This window comes from Schistocerca cancellata, chromosome 9 (genome assembly GCF_023864275.1).
Source record: "Schistocerca cancellata isolate TAMUIC-IGC-003103 chromosome 9, iqSchCanc2.1, whole genome shotgun sequence".
In the NCBI taxonomy this organism is placed as follows: Eukaryota; Metazoa; Arthropoda; class Insecta; order Orthoptera; family Acrididae; genus Schistocerca; species Schistocerca cancellata.
Window position 1 is genome coordinate 231,295,063 of NC_064634.1, and position 17,420 is coordinate 231,312,482.

Consider the following 17,420-nt stretch of genomic DNA (forward strand, 5'->3'; position numbering starts at 1 on the left):
TGCTTAGAGATAAACAACCGCAGAAATCAATATGGGGCGTACGACTAAGGTATCAGTCAGGAGAGTGTTGAGAAATGCGATTGTCTATGGCACCAGACGACCGACGCGAGTGCTTTTCCTAACAGCACATCACCTGCAAAACCTCTCCTGGGCTCGTAACCATATCGGTTGGAACATAGACCACCAGAAAACCGTGGCCTGGTCACCTAAGTCCCGATTTCAGTTGCTAAGAACTGATGGTAGGGTTCGAGCGTAGCCGGCCGCTGTGGCCGAGCGGTTCTAGGCACTTCAGTCCGGAACCGCGCTGGTGCTACGGTAGCAGGTTCGAATCCTGCCTCGGATGTATGTGATGTTCTTAGGTTAGTTAGGTTTAAGTACTTCTAAGTCTAGGGGACTGATGACCTCAGATGTTAAGTCCCATAGTGCTCAGTGCCGTTGAACCATTTAGTCAAGCGTGGCGCAGGCGGCGAAAAGCCATAGACCCGAGTTGTCAAAAAGGCATTGTGTAAGCTAGTGGTGGCTCCATAATTGTGTAGACTGTGGTGATACGGATTGTGCTTCATCTTTTGGTCCAACTGAACTGTAAATGACTATGTTAGGCTACTTGGAAACCATTTGAAACCATTAATGCACTTAAAGTTCCCAAACATCGATCGAATAGCTATGGATGGCAATCCGCCAAGTCCCTGAGAAACAATTGTTCACGCTTGGTTTGCAGGACATTGTGGACAATTCGAGCAAATGACTTGGCCACCAGATCGCCCGACACTAATCCCACCGAACATCTATGGGACATAATCGAGACGTCAGCCCATGCACAAAGTTCTGCACCGTCAACACCTTCGCACTTGTGGACGGCTATAGAGGATGCATAGCTCAGTATTTCTGCAGGTGACTTATTACGACTTATTGAGTGTGTGCCAGATCGAGCTGGGGTATAATACGGGGAAAAAGGAGGTCCGACACGATATTAGGAGTTACAAGGAAAGGAAATACCTACAACCATCCTTATGTCGTCATTTATTGCGTAGCTACCAGTTTCGGCACTTCAGTGCACTATCTTTGGGCCTTAGTTGATGCTGAAGGATTTAGCACCATCCTTACCCACAATGAATCATTGGCCAACATAACTGGTTTAGGCAGACTACCTGTAGCTGTCGTGTTGCTTCTCCAATCATCAACTGTCAACAGTCAAATTAGGTGGTTTTGCAGACTTTTGTCACCTCAGTTTGTGTCAAACAGTAAAGAAGGAAAAAAAAAAAAAGGAAATCTTGGTTTGCGGATGGCATAAATGATGAAATCAAATCTGAAGCCAGCATTCCTCTTGTAGGTGTTATTCCCCCCAAAACAGCAAACTCAAATAGGCCAGATAATATGAAAGCAGTTCTCACCACAAACTCCAACAGAGATTAGTTCACATCTTAGACTACAGAAATATTAATTCTTAAACTCAGCAATATATAAAATACGATGTAAAATTTGCTCAAGCTCTTACTTACACCAGACTGGCAGGACCTTTCATAATAGATACACTAAACACATCAACAATTACACGTATAACCAGTTCAGGAATTCAACCATTGCAAAATACAAGAAACACTGGACACCCATTTACAATCACAGATGATCTTTAGATACTGCACCATTGCCAGGGATCATACACACTGAATTTTGTTGAGCAACTACCAATTTTTGTAGCCACGAATATAAAGAGGAAAAATTCTTTAATGAAAATCTAGAGAGTGAATTGACAAATATCTTCATATGTTTCTCCTGCATGTATATTAACTTAAGCAAATCAATGAATACGTTCATTTCTTCACATATGCTACTCAATAAATGGCTCTGAGCACTATGGGACTTAACTTCTAAGGTCATCAGTCCCCTACAACTTAGAACTACTTAAACCTAACTAACCTAAGGACATCACACACATCCATGCTCGAGGCAGGATTCGAACCTGCGGCCGTAGCGGTCGCGCGGTTCCAGACTGTAGCGCCTAGAACCGGTCAGCCACCCCGGCCGGCCGCTTCTCAATATTTGTAACAAGATACGATATCAGTTTTTTTCAACTTCCCTTCGGTTACGACGTGGAAACAATAGTGAAAATGAAAAATTTTATTTGCAGCATTTGGCCATAACGTCCAGCTAGGTCTTGACACATCTGCCACCGCGACTAAGAAATCTGTCGTAGGATGATACCAGCTTTCCAATGCCTCTTCATAGAAGGCACTCGCTTGTGATTGTCGCCAGTTCCCTACGCTGGTTTACAGCTGGTTGTCTCTGCCAAAATTCTGTCTTTATAACTAGCGGTTTGTGTAGGCTGAGAGCTGAAAATCCGAGGAAGCTAGGTCGGGGCTGTTTACGGTGGGTGATGAAGTAAAGACTCAAAAACATGTCCGCAGAGTAAGGAAAGCAAACACCACACTAGTAGTCATCACATAAAATACAATTGCAAACACAGTGTGGGGAAAATAAACTGTCCCAAAAAAAATTCCAGGGTACAAAGAAATACAACAGAGCAAAGGTAACAGAGCACTTTCCTGACTATGGCAGATATTGTATGTGAACACCATTCATCTCTTGGCACTTTCGAGCCCTGGTCAGCAAGCTGCTTAAGGTGGATCGCAGCTGGACACCTGGAATTGCTACAGTGTCATCGGAAATGCTCTTCTGAAAGTCTTAACGCTATGTATGTTACGATACACGTTAGACTTGAGGGCTCCCCAGGCAAAGTAATAGCACAGGTGACCTTGCTGACCAGCTAGAGCCGCGACAAGACTGATCTCTGCTAACAACACTTTCAAGAGTGGAGATCGTTTAAATGGGCTTCAAGATTCGCCCAGACATATGGGCAGTCGCCATATCCTGTTGGAAGTAACAATTGTTCTTTTCCTCCTCCGTTAAGGCTGCCACCAATTCATGTCCAAACGCATTCACTCGTCCGCGCCACTTTTATTTGCCTCGCCCTTTATAAATTCTCGAAACGCATCTTGCTACGCATGAAAAAAAGATAACGAGTGAAGTGTTTTATTCTTGAAAAGTAAAACTATGCAATTGTTGTGTGGCCACTTGCTACACTTCTGTGGATTTTGCTCCTTTTCTTCCACGACCCCGCATGCTCCATCAGCCGTCACTGTCTCCTAGGCAGAATCAGCTCTCATCACAACACAAATTTAGACCGTTTGTTCTTCCGCTTGGCTCTTTCCGTGCAACATCATACTTAGCCTGGAAGGAATGGTAAGTGGCCATGAAGAGACCTTTCTTGCATGTAGCTCAGTTATCTACAAGCTGTTCAATTGTTGAGTGCTTAAACGTTTTGTATTAAGACGTATTTTATACTTTGAGCTTGATGTTACGCAATGAATCACAGCCTTAACTGCGTTGTATTTCGAATGTATGACTTAGGAGGCGTTCCTTCTACATCTTCCACAACTGCATCTTCGGCACGTGCGTACTAAGTACTTTCTCAGTGAGAGCTTTTTTAAGCGCTGAAAATTTTATTTTAATGATAGAAGCAGTGCACCATTTGCGCGCTCGTCAGGCCGTGAACGAGTTATTATTTTTAATTTCTCGTTTAGGTAATGCGCAGTACTTCACTGGAATTAATTAAACGCAAAATAAATTGTGAACAATATTAAAAGACAGATAAAAATGGGATTAATGGAAATCAAACAAAAACTCTGAAACGAAGACTTTCCTGCACGCTGGGAGGTACATGAAACCAACGATTTGCCAGAAAGTGGTCAATATGACAACGAGCTGCCCCTATGCTATTTCTAAGATATGTCTGCTGTTCATGTATAAATTTGGCCAGCTATGGACCGCTTAAGCAGTGAAGACTTGAGCTGTTTCTTTTTCTTCCTTTCTTCCCATACCTCTTCATTTTCTCTCCAACTGCTCGTCCCTGCTCATCTATCCACACTCCTCTGGGTCTAGGTTTTGGCTCATCTTATTCATAGTTACCGTTTTCTATCAGTGGCCTGAAGTGAATCCTGTCAAGTATTGTTTCTTCTGTATCACCAGTTTTATTAGAATCATTCTTTACTCCTTCTATCCATCCTACAGTTTTTCAGCTTACTAACGCAAATAAAAATTTTCTTTGCAATCCATGTGTCTTCCATTCCTTTTAAATTTTAGCCGTCTTTTTCTCATTGTATCTGTGATCTTTTATGTATTTTTGTAAAAAATCTTTAATTCTTCTTTTAGTATACATTTTTATTCCTTTTCTTGTGACCTAGAATTTTTCTTAGAGTACCTCTCTCTCTTTCTTCTAGTTCTCTTGATTCGCCTTTCTTATTAAATGTTAGGCATTCAGATCCATATGTTGCTCGTGGCCCAATAACTGAATTATAATCTCCAATCTTCCTTGTATGGATGTTGTGTTGTAGTAGTTTTGTGTCAATTTATATACAAATTCTAACATTTTTACTCTCTCTTTATCTGTTGTGTTATCCAGTCGATTGACTTGGATCCACTCAACAAGGTATTTAAATTTATCACCTGTTTCACTTTTTCCATACTTAGTTTTCATAAACTTTTCTTCATTATGTTTGTGTTCTATATACTCAGTTTTTTAATAGGTTATTTTTAGCCCAGTCTTTTCAGTAATCTCATGTAACAGATTAAGCATAACTGTTGCGTAGTTTCGGTTTTTAGTTATGAATTCCTTATCATCCGCTAAGGCTAAGCATTTCACTTCAAATTTGTTATTTGTGCCTCTGTTTTTTAATGTGCTTTCCCATGTTTTTAGTATTTTATTTAAAACCAAGTTAAAGACAATTGGGACAGTCCATCTTCTTGTCGAACTCCTGTTTTTATTTTATATGGTTCAGAAATTTCGCCTTGAAACTTAATCCTTGATGGTGTATCTGTGAACGTTTGCTGAAGAAGTCTTCGGGTGTTGTCGTCCATCCCTGATTCATAACGTATCCGGGTTAGTGTTTGTCTGTCAACTGAGTCGTAGGCCTTCTTGAAGTCTACGAAAATAACTACTGTAGTTTTATTTCGTATAGCTCTCACTCTCAAAACTGTTTTTAAACTAAGAATCTGTTCTGCACATGATCGACCTTTTCTAAATCCTGATCGAGAATGCCCTATATTAGATCCTGCTTAATCCTCTATTTTATTTAAAAATATTTTAGGCAGTAATTTGCATGTTACTTGTAACAAGGATATCCCTACAGTTGTTGGTGCCTGTTTTATCTCCTTTTTCATGGAGATAATGGATCAATGCTTGTTTCCAGTCACTGGGTATGATTCCTTTTGTCTAAATGTCTTTAATTACTTTGCGAAATTTCTACCATGCGGATAAGCCCCCTGGTTTCCTCATTTATGATACTATCCCATCCTCTCCTGGTGCTTTTTTATTCGTCAATGCTTATAGAATCTTTTCTATTTCTTGTACTGTAGGTGGTTCAATGGCGGATTTTCATGTTGCGATTTCTGAAACTGTAATCTGTCATTACGATCTTCACAACTTAATAGATTTTCAAAGTATTCAGCTAAAATTTGGCAGTTCTCTTTATTGCTCAAAGCCATTTTTTCCATTCTCATCTTTATCTGCTTTCTGTATTGTAGTATTCTACAACATTGTCTTCATAAATATACTATCTTGTTAGCTCGACTAAACAAAACAACTGTAGTTTGTGGTGATCGTTTCGTGACTATCTGAATCGAAAAAATTTGAAGAACAACACATCAAGTGGAAAATTTCTTTTCTTAATACAGCAGAATGATTCAGACCTTGCCGTATAGCCTCTTCACTCAAAAAGGCAGCAATCATAAAGATGCGTGACAAATACTGACTACACCAAGGTAGCATGACATTCAGAACTGAAAGAAGGTTAAGGCAAGGAGTATCCATCTAGCAAAAATTCTTAGATTTTTTAGTTTCTTAAACAAGGAAAACAAGGAAAGAGCCCTTTCTCAATTGGACACATTTCAACCACCGTCGTTTCTTTTGTGACAATTTACTTTTACCATTTCTAAAAGATGAGCTTCAGAAAGGCATAACAGAACTAGATTGAAAGTATTTCTTGAACTGCAAGACAACAATAACGTACAATCAGAGTGTCCAGAAGAGAACTCGGCGTTGTTAACTACAATAGCTAACTTATTTACGGTCAATGAAGTCCAGTATTCAGGAAATGACAGTAGGGAGGAGATGCAGGAGACCTGAATCACCATATCAGGCAAGGTTTTAGTGGAGATGTTTTCCCATTGCCGTCCTCAGAATTCTTATGTAGTGCCGAGGTTGTACCTGTGTCGTGTGGACCACTGTGACGAGGGCCTGTGCGGTGCAGTGTTGGATTTGCTTCGTTATGAATAAAGCAAAGGAAGAGGGTGAATCCTGTTACAGGCACATAGCCTACCTCTCCCTAAAAGCACCGGTATGATTGTCCCCACCCGATTCACGAATCACCATCAACAGTGTCACATGTCTTCAGTTAGTGAGACACTTTCTCTTGTCACTGGTAAAAACAGTGAGAAGTTTCCATCATCAAGATTCGAGCCAGCTTACCCACGAATCAAGTATCACTACACAAGTTTACGTCAGCGACATCAGCTACGGTGGCAAGGACTTACCTACATAATATTGAAAAATTCTCGTGAACGGCTGACTAGGAGAAGGCACGTTTCTTACATGCAAGAAAAAATGCGCGTTGTACCATTCTGGCAAAATCCTTGCCGCAGTGGGTACACAGGTTCCCGTCAGATCACCGAAGTTAAGCACTGTCGGGCGTGGTGGGAACCATCCGGACCGCCATGCACTGTTGCCATTTTTCAGGGTGCACTCAGCCTAGTGTTGCCAATTGAGGAGCTACTCGACCGAAAAGTAGCGGGAAAGTAGCAGAAAACTGTTGTGACTTGGCAAGACAGCCAAGCCACTATGATTGGTAGCCGAAAGGCACGCGTTAAGCTCACGCAGGCTGGCGTGAGGTCTGGAACATTTAAGGAAGTTAGACTTTAGCAAAAAAGGCCGTAGCTGTTGGAATACTTAACTTTAATCCATAATTGGAGAACATCGGTCTGACGGTACATGCATCACCAGATAAATAGCAAATGATAATGGCGCCTTGCTAGGTCGTAGCAAATGACGTAGCTGAAGGCAATCCTAACTATCGTCTCGGCAAATGAGAGCGTAATTTGTCAGTGAACCATCTCTATCAAAGTCGGCTGTACAACTGGGGCCGAGTGCTAGAAAGTGTCTCTAGACCTGCCGTGTGGCGGTGCTCGGTCTGCAATCACTGACAGTGGCGACACGCAGGTCCGACGTATACTAACGGACCGCGGCCGATTTAAAGGCTACCACCTAGCAAGTGTGGTGTCTGGCGGTGACACCACATTCCTCCCCCGCAAATCGGCGGACGGTTGTGGTATAAGGCTTCCGCCCGCCGTGGAGAGGACCCCATGTTGGCGTATGCGACGAGGTGTGGAGCCTAACAACAGGCGAGGCTGTGCCACCCGCACCCTGCCATTCGGTCCGAGGGGAGCTAGGAAACGCCTGAAAACCTAGTCCAGGGTGCACGCCAACATGCGGTGTATGCACCTGTAGAGAGACAGGAGGGGCCGAAGGGTCGAACTCCATCGGGTCGGAGCACCCGACGGGCGAAGACGACAGATGGTCCGGAGCGGGCAAGAGTTCCATGGCGGAGGACAGCTGGTCACGGAAAGCGAGCGGCGGCGCGTGACCCAGGGAGGCGCCCGGCGGTTGTAGCGACGTGTCCACTGCGGGCGTCGCCGGCGGGAGAACAGGCGGCGGCGGCGGCGGCGGCGGCGGCGGCGGCGCGTCGCCATGGGGCAAAATGGAAGGCAGCGTCGGTAACACCTGGGGCTGAGGCGAGCCAGTAGATGGGTCCCTAGGGCGCTGACCGGACGGCACCGTTCAGAGGCGCAGCTGATTGAGATGCCGACGCACCTCACCAGAGGCCCCCAAAAAAGATACATCGCGCGGCCGAGGCAGCGAAGAATGCGCCCTTCGAGCCAACGCCGTGAACCTCGATAGTTGCGATAGTATACAACGTCGCCTGGGGCAAAAGCAGTTGTCTGCCGCTGCACAGGAACCTGATGCGGCGGATGTAGCAAAGACATGAAGGTTCGATTAGGGCGACGGTGAAGCAGCTCAGCCGGCGAGCGACCATCTGGGGGCTGAGAGCGATACAAGGACAAAAAGAGCAATAACGCGTCCTCCTGAGAATGCGACTCTTTCAACTTCAACATCTGTGACTTGAAAGTCCGAACCAAACGTTCAGCGGCACCGTTTGACTGTGGCGAAAACGGCGCGGATATTGAATACCATTGGCCTTGCAGAATGACTGAAATTCTGCGGACGTGAATTGTGGGCCATTGTCGGAAACAATAGTCTGTGGAAGACCTTCAATGCAAAAGATATCGGATAACGCTTGGATGGTGGCAGATGACGTAGTGGAAGACATCCGGACAACAAAAGAAAAATTACTATATGAATCGACCACAACCAACCATCGAGCATTCCCCAAAGGACCAGCAAAGTCGATGTGTAAGCGTTGCCAAGGGGAAGTGGCTTTCGGCCATGCAAAGAATTTCCGCGGTGGTGCTGATTGTTGTTCGGCACACACCATGCAAGAAGAGCACATATTCGTAATCGCGGCATCGATTGCGAACCAAGTACAGTGCTGAGGAGTAAGTTGTTTCGTTGGCACTATACCCCAATGTCCTTGATGGAGAAGCCGTAAGACAGAGGACTGTAACGAACGTGGGACCACGACCATGGACTGATCATTATCAGAACGCAACAGCAAAACACCACGTCGTACTAAAAGTCTCTCCTTGTGAGCAAAAAATCGGCGAACCAACGGATCCTCGATCCGTGACTTGGACAAGGGCCACTGCGTAGCAACAAAACGCAGAACGGTAGCAAGGACAGGGTCGGCAGCTGTGGCTGTAGCTACACGATGAAAATCAATCGGAAACGATTCGACCACGTCATCGGTTTCCGAATCAATGAACATGCAAGCAAGTTCGGAGGAATCGAATGCTCTATCCTCAGCAACAGGCAAACGGGACAACGCATCGGCGTTTCCGTGCTTAGCAGTGGATCGATACAAGATATCGTAGCGGTACTACGAGAGGAAAATAGACCAGCGAATGAATTTCTGCGCTGTATGTGGAGGTACAGGCTTGGTCGGATGAAAAAGCGATGTCAAAGGTTTGTGTTCTGTGATGATGGTAATGTGACGACCATACAAGAAATCATGAAACTTTGTAACACCAAATACGAGAGCCAATGCTCCTTTCTCGATCTGTGAATAATGTCTTTGCGCAGACGAACCAATGTGGACGAAAAGGCAATAGGCCGATCGTGCGAACCATCTTTGTGCGCAAGCACAGCACCAATCCCGAAATCCGATGCATCCACCATCAACAAAAGGGGCGTCCGGGGATCGAATGGCGTAAGGCAAGTATTGGAAAGCAACGCCGATTTCAACTGGCGAAAGGCGCGTTCGCATTCCGTCGTCCAGACGAACGAAACACCTTTATGGCGTAAGCGATGAAGCGGAGCTGAAATTGAAGCGGCGTGGCGCACATAGCGATGATAGTAATTCATTCTTCCCAACACACTCTGTAGCTGCTTCAAATTCTGCGGCGAAGGCAAGTCTTGTATGGCACGGAGGTGCTCTGGACTGGGATGTATGCCTTGGGCAGTGAGTACATGTCCCAGATATGGCAAATCACGAACAAAAAACACACATTTGTACTTCTGCAAGCGAAGACCATTTTGTCGCAAAACCTGAAATAATGTTATGAGATTTGCTAAATGTTCTTCTTCCGTCTTTCTGGAGATCACAATATCGTCCAGATAGTTTGCTGCAGTAGGGACCGACGCACAAACAGTTTTTAGATATTGCTGAAACAATGATGGGGCGGATGCACATCCGAATGGCAGTCTTTTGAATCGGTACAAACCAAGATGCGTGTTAATCACCAAAACGCGCTTGGATTCTTCGTCCACCAGTATTTGAAAGTACGCATCTGCTAGGTCCAACTACGAAAAATATTTACCCGGGCACAGTTTGTCAAAAAGATCTTGCGGGCGGGGTAAAGGAAAAGTTGCAGTCACTAGTTGTGGATTCACTGTTGCCTTGAAGTCCACGCAAAGTCTCAATTTTCGGGAAGGTTTTAGCAAAATTATTAAGGGTGATGCCCAGAGAGAAGCCTGCACACGTTCAGTCACACCTTGTGATTCCAAATCGTGTAATGTTCTTGCGACCTCTTCACGCAATGTGTGGGGAACATTGCGCGCTCTGAAAAATTTCGGTTGCGCGTTGACTCTCAGTTCCAAATGTGCGTTGTAGTTCTTAGCGTAACCGAGGCCCGGTGCAAAAATGTCTGCAAATTCTTCACATAGACGAGAAACACTGTCTGAAGGCACAGTCTGGTTCACTGATAGGACCTGATTTACTATAGACAAGTTAAACAACTGAAATAAATCTAAACCAAACAAGTTCACTGCAGAAGAAGAACGGAGGACGTAAAATGACACAAGTTTTGTGTGTCCTTTGTATGTTGCAAGAAGGCTGCACTGTCCGAACACAGGGATCGCCTGTCCAGAATAACTAGTTAGCTTAACATTTGTGGCATGCAACGGAGGTGTGCCCAGCTGTTTGTATGTGTCGTGATTGAGTAGTGAAACTGCAGCTCCGGTATCGAGCTGAAACGTTATCACCTTACTGTTAATGTCCAAGTCCACAACATGTTTATTGTCCTGCTGACGACGAGAGCGACTGTCTCGGGCAACGTGAACTGACACTGGTACAAAATCACTTGCGACTTGACGGGATTTCCGGCGACGTCGACGCACACTATTTGTGGGACGAACACAGTCACTGTTAGAGAGAGTAGCACTGGGCAGAGTGGCATGAACTACATGAATTTCCATAGGCGAAGTGTCGTGAGCCTGAGTATCCTTGGTTCGATTCCGGCACGAAGCAAAGGGCCTGGATGGTTGTGAGTGTCTGATCGGAGTTTTTTCTGGCAAACAATTTGAACATGTCTTTTTTATTACAGAAAAAGCAAGTAGCTTGGCGTGACGGGCAATTCTCACGCGAATGTCTAGTAGCACACCACGGGCATGATTTCACTGCATTTGCATGCTGGAGCGGGACACGTGGCTGAGAGCCAGGCGGCTTTGGCGCGGCTGGGCGCGAGGACTGTTTACTGTTCCGTATAGCTCACCCGGCGGGCCGGTTAACGTGAAACACAGGTGGCGAAGTTTCAAATGATTCCTGAGCAAAGTCAAATGTGTCCTGATGATTCAATATGTCCACCACTTGTTGAAGGGAGGGATTGACGAGTTTCAAAATCTGTTCCCATATACGAACATCAGAAACGTTCTGTGCAATTGCATCACGCACCATAGTATCTGAATAAGGGAGTCCACATTCACACTCAAAAGCACAATCCCTAGTAAGGCCTTGCAAGGTAGCAACCCACTCCCTATTTGTCTGACCTGCCGCATGTTTTGTACGAAAGAAGGAATACCTTTTCACAACTACATTGACTGATTCTTTGAAATATGCATCTAATGCAGACAAAATTTCGTCGTAGGACAGAGATGCTACGTCGCCTCAGGGAAATAAGTTCACTATTACACGGTATGTCTGGACGCCTGCTGATGCTAACAAAAAAGGGTGCCGCTCATTACCTTGAAATCTATAGGCGGCGACATGGAATCCAAATTGGCGTGACCACTCCGTCCAGCGTTCCAGTGCCGCATCAAATGGACGAAAAGTTGGTGCAACTGCGTGTTGTGGCTGCGGTGGCAGTGGAGCGGCGGCTGTCGCATCGTTGTGCATTCCACGTTGACCCAGGACAAGCTGTCCAAGGGCATCCAATGAGGCCTGTGCCTGCTGATTCTGAAAGCGATAAAATTCGGACAGTACATCTGGAGATTGTGACGAAGCCATGACACAAGTAAATCAGGAAAATCAATACGAACGCAAAATTCTAGTCGCCAAACTGTTGTGACTTGGCAAGACAGCCAAGCCACTATGATTGGTAGCCGAAAGGCACGCGTTAAGCTCACGCAGGCTGGCGTGAGGTCTGGAACATTTAAGGAAGTTAGACTTTAGCAAAAAAGGTCGTAGCTCTTGGAATACTTAACTTTAATCCATAATTGGTGAACATCGGTCTGATGGTACATGCATCACCAGATAAATAGCAAATAATAATGGCGCCTTGCTAGGTCGTAGCAAATGACGTAGCTGAAGGCTATGCTAACTATTGTCTCAGCAAATGAGAGCGTAATTTGTCAGTGAACCATCTCTAGCAAAGTTGGCGGTAAACTGGGGCCGAGTGCTAGGAAATGTCTCTAGACCTGCCGTGTGGCGGCGCTCGGTCTGCAATTACTGACAGTGGCGACACGCGGGTCCAACGTATACTAACGGACTGCGGCCGATTTAAAGGCTACCACCTAGAAAGTGTGGTGTCTGGCGGTGACACCACAAAAACCATCATAACGACTGGAAGGGTGGTGTGCTGGCCATATGCGCCTCTTATCTGCATCCTTATCTGAGAATGAAATGACGGTCGGATGGTCCCCATGGGCCACTTATGGTCTGAAGATGGAGTGCTTTTGTATCGTTATGATCATATGGCCTGTTAGTGTTCTGCTGGTTACGATACTTCATGCAATTGACTGCATGTCTAAAATAAAATGAAATGATCGACGGAGAAAGAGTCAGTGAAGATGAAGTCATATGGAGTAATCGCACAGTAAAGCGTAAAAACGTATGTTGTGGCAACTGAAAATCTTTGTGAAACAGGATTTCATGTTTCTCCCGACCAGTACCATTAGCCGTCAGTTTTGACATCTTTCTTGCAACACTGACTCAGTCTCTCGTAGTCATTGATATTCCTACGTACGGTTTCCAAACACTACTACCAAGGTCTCTCAATGTGTTATTTGAGAATAGCCTTTCTGGTGGAAGAGAGTTAGTGGAGAAAAATGACACCTTGCAAAAAAGGACTGGTGTTCGGAAAATCATATGTGGGATCCTTAGCGATACTGTTTGAGTCAAGCTTGGAGCCTCGCTCATACAGCGTATTGTTCATAAAGACCCTATAAAAATAAAAATAAAATCTCTATAAGAAAAAAAATAAAAACTCTATAAAAGGAACGAGTCCGTCTTTCACAAAAATTTTCAGTTGTCACAATACTGCCTTCCACAAGCCGGCTGAATGTCTCCAAGATTCACAAAAGTACATTAAGATTCCCCGTAATGAAATCTTATGATATCACGTCCTTTTCATGTGTTGCTTTGCTCCCTTTGCATATGCTACCATTATGGAACGGCCTCTACAATCCAGTTCTAGTACTTCACTGGATGCAAATAAATGCGAGCCTGTTGTATTTTATCTACTAGACTGTTCCCTCACGAAACTTAGGACACGTGTACTCAGTGTGAGACTATCTCCTATGATGCCAGACCTAGACCCCACAACACACGCTTTGATGCTGTTTCAGTAGTGAAATATTTCTCCACTAAAGGATTTACTGTTCCTCTGGCGGTTTGCTAAGTGGCAGGTGGGCGGGCCGTGGCGTTTGGAAGGTGAGGTGGGCACCTGCCCCTCCCCTCTCCCCCTCCCCCACTCACCCCCACCCCAGACTCCATCGCTCAGACCCCTCGACCCTCGGCCGTCCCTTTGTGTAGCAGCTTCCTCTGCAATTTACTTCGTATAGCTGCTTAAAAAGCACTCCGTCTCCGCCACGGCGCTTTTATGGGTTTCTCAGTTTACGAGAGAATTCGCTGTCGGAAATAGGCCTCTCCTGTTGGCTTATAGCGTCATGTGTTGAGAGCCTTCATAACGCTGTCTTTGTGGCGTTGTTTGGCCTCTGCCACCTAGGATTTTGATATATGACCGTTCATCACAGAGAAACGCGTTTTCCTGCAGAACTATATTTTTCCTCGCCGTGTACACAGAACCATCGGTAATAAATGTCGAAAGAAAACACTGCCCTTAGTAGAATGTCCAGTTATATATTTAATAGAAGTTAATGTTATAGTTGCACAGAATAATACGGACAGTGTTTTCTTTAAAAAAAATATTTGCTGGGCGCGGACCCACATATGAACAAATTTTTCAGATCGTTTTTAATTTTCGGCAACGAGAGTTTCATGTCAGATATGATTTTCCGTATGGACGCAAGTCACAAACTGTCATATTCCTAGAGAAAGCTGATTTTATTTACAGTTCAAATAACCATTCCCGTCACATAAACAGCACGGACATAACTTATGACATCGTTACATGGATTATTCAACGCCCAAGTTCGTCCCCTCATACCCCTCAAAGATGCCAGGTAATTCATTAAACACATTTGCTCTTTCACGGCGTTTATGTGAGGATGTTGGTAAATTGTGTTATACAGGGTGAATCATCTTAAACTTGCATCATAAATATTGCTCATATGGAAAGCGCTGTTGATGTGCTGTTTTCTAGGATGGATTGGTAGTCGGATTATAGTACTTATGGATCATTAATAGATTTAGTCATACTTAGTGTAATTTTTGTGCAAACGTACACTTTTCTAATATAATGTTTGGTTTGTGGGGCGCACAATTGCGCAGTCATCAGTGCCCATACAAAGTTCCAGTTTTTACACAGTCCAGTTTTTTACAAAATCGAATGTAGCCACTATCACGGATGATGAGGATGATGATGAAATGATGAGGACATGACAAACACCCAGTCCCTGGGCAGAGAAAATCCCTAACGCTGCTGGGAATCGCACCCAGAACCCCGTGATTCAGAGGACTTCTTTTAAATGGAACAATACCTATTGACATTAACAAACTAAAAGGAAAATGCACCCGTCATCTGCCAACAACTGTCCTCTCGGGACCATCCGACCGCCGTGTCATCCTCAACGAAGAATGTGGATAGGAGGGGCGTGTGGTTAGCACACCACTCTCCCAGTCGTTATGATGGTTTTTTTGACCAGAGCCGCTACTATTCGGCCGAGTAGCTCCTCAATTGGCATCGCGAGACTGAATGCATCCCGAAAAATGGCAACAGCGCATGGCGGCTCGGATGGTCACCCATCCAAGTCCCGGCCACGCCCGACAGCGCTTTACTTCGGTGATCTGACGGGAACCGGTGTATCCACTGCGGCAAGACCGTTGCTTAGCAAACTAAAAGTAGGGTAAATTAGAATGAAAATATTGTTGGTTGCAGGAGTCTATTCGATGTCGTTAACAGAATATCATATTTCGAAAAGTTCCCATACACACACTTGAACATCACCTTTGGCACCGCACACTGAAGAACAACACAAATGTGTATCCTAGTTACGTGGGTTTTCACCAATAATGAGACAATTGACCACAAAGGCTCTGTTCAAAATGACCACCGGTAGCGGTAATACACGCTTAGAGTCTGTTAGTAAATGACTGTTGCACTGTTGCTAGCACTTAAATGCAGACGTTCGAGCAGGCTTCAGTAATACGTCGTTGCATATCATCGAGTGTGATTGGTATGTATTATAGAGTGAGCCAATGTGACGAACAAACCTTCTCCACAGAAAATAGTTTTCAAGGGCCAAATGCTGGAAACAATCTGGCCAAGGTACAGGTCCTCTGCGTTCAGTCCCACGATTTGGAAACAATTCTTGAAGACATGCTGAAATAATTCGCACGTTGTGGGCTGGACAGCCATCATGTTGGTGCGCAGGTCCCTCCTAGTCTGTTAGGTACTTTTCGGACAGGACGTGGTGAGCTGACTTAGCAAAGAATGCCTTCAAGGCGACAAAGATGCCATTACAACTCCTAATAAGTTTGAACGAGGAGCTGGATGTTCCCTCTTCAGTATTGCAGGAAGATTTAAGTCTTGACAGAAATTTGGCAACTGTATATGAGTGCTGGCAATGGTGGTAACGAGAATGCAAGAGGGCAAGAAGACTGGGCTCTGGACGGCCTCGTGGCCCTGCCGGGAGAGAAGGACATTGTGTTCGGCGTATGGCTCTAGCGTATTGTACAGCATCTGCAGCACTAATTTGAGCAGCCGTTGGCACCGCAGTAATAAAACGAATTGTTGCAAATCGATTACCTCGAAGACAGCTCCGACCCAGACGCCCTGTAGCGTGCATTGCACTGACCCCGAACCACTGTCACTTCCGACTTCAGCGGTGCCAAGTCGAGCGAAAGCTCACTGGCTGGCAGGGTGGAGGTCTTTTTCCGAGGGAGGTCAGATGAGTTTTCTGGTTGGTTAAAAGGAGGCCAGTTACGGGTCTCCAACCAACTTGTTGCCTTGACCTGCTTGATCACTAGATCTGTTTCTAATCGTGCAGATATGGGTCATCATTGGACCACAACTCCAGCGTCGTCTACATATAGCAGTAACCGTCCCGATATTGACAGAAAAAGTGCAACACGCACGGAACTCCATCCTGAAAACTGACATCCGGCTCCTGTACAAGCCAGTGCATACACGTCTGCATGCTTGCATTCAACAATCTGGAGGTTACACCATTTATTAGTGTACCGGCGTTTCACATTTGTAGTGGCTTATCTCCCTCTTACACTAAGCTGTGATCTTGCTATGTTAATCACCTACACATCAGCTTTTGGTGTTGCGCTTTCTTTACGTCAGTGTACGTTCCGTTGAACGTTGTCTCAGGCATCAGTGTAGGTGATTTCATTTGCTATTAGGAATTCGCAGCTGCATAGTACTTGCCTCAAGTGGATTCGACCAAGGCGCCCTTGATTACTAGTTACGCCAACTGGTAATTGATTCAGCAGAAGCAGAAAAAGTGCCAATGACAACACCTGTGTCTCAGCTTGGCATCCCAAGTACTGACCAGAACAAGAAGCCAGATGTCTCGTGTTTGTTGACAGGAATGAGTCTGTAATAGGTGAAAGGGGGGCTTCGACAGTTATAATATGGTATCATATGTCAATGGATTGGTTAGTCAGGCACCTCACATATCAATATGTCTAATGGTATAGAAACCATTTAATATATCAGGTAATTTTGCCACCTCCGAAGATAATCATCCCTGACAAACTTCCTTCTGTGTTCCCAACACCGACCCTAAACGGCCAAGGAGGCTCTAACACCTCTCCATTCCATTATACTGGTAAAGTAGTGGAATAACAACCGAACAATTTTGTCGTTAATTTGCTGATTTTGCCATGAGGGCGCCACCAATTCCCTATTCGTAGCTTTGACCTGTGCTGTGACGCGACGGTTCGCTTACTTTATATTTTATTCTTCAAATTTACATTTCTTCCTGATAAATACTGATGTACATCATTTCTTACTGTCGGCCACAACTCCTTCTATCATCTATCAGTTGCATAACAACTTCCATAAAACCTGTACAGCTGGAATGAATACGATACTATAGGCCAGTATGACTGTAGGCTGTATTCAATTAA

At 44.8% G+C, this 17,420-nt stretch overlaps 1 pseudogene; it reads right to left on the reverse strand.

The window, feature by feature from the left end:
• Window positions 1-15,051: 15,051 nt before the first annotated feature.
• On the reverse strand, window positions 15,052-15,169 carry LOC126102179 (5S ribosomal RNA; annotated as a pseudogene).
• Between the last annotated feature and the right edge of the window lie 2,251 nt (window positions 15,170-17,420).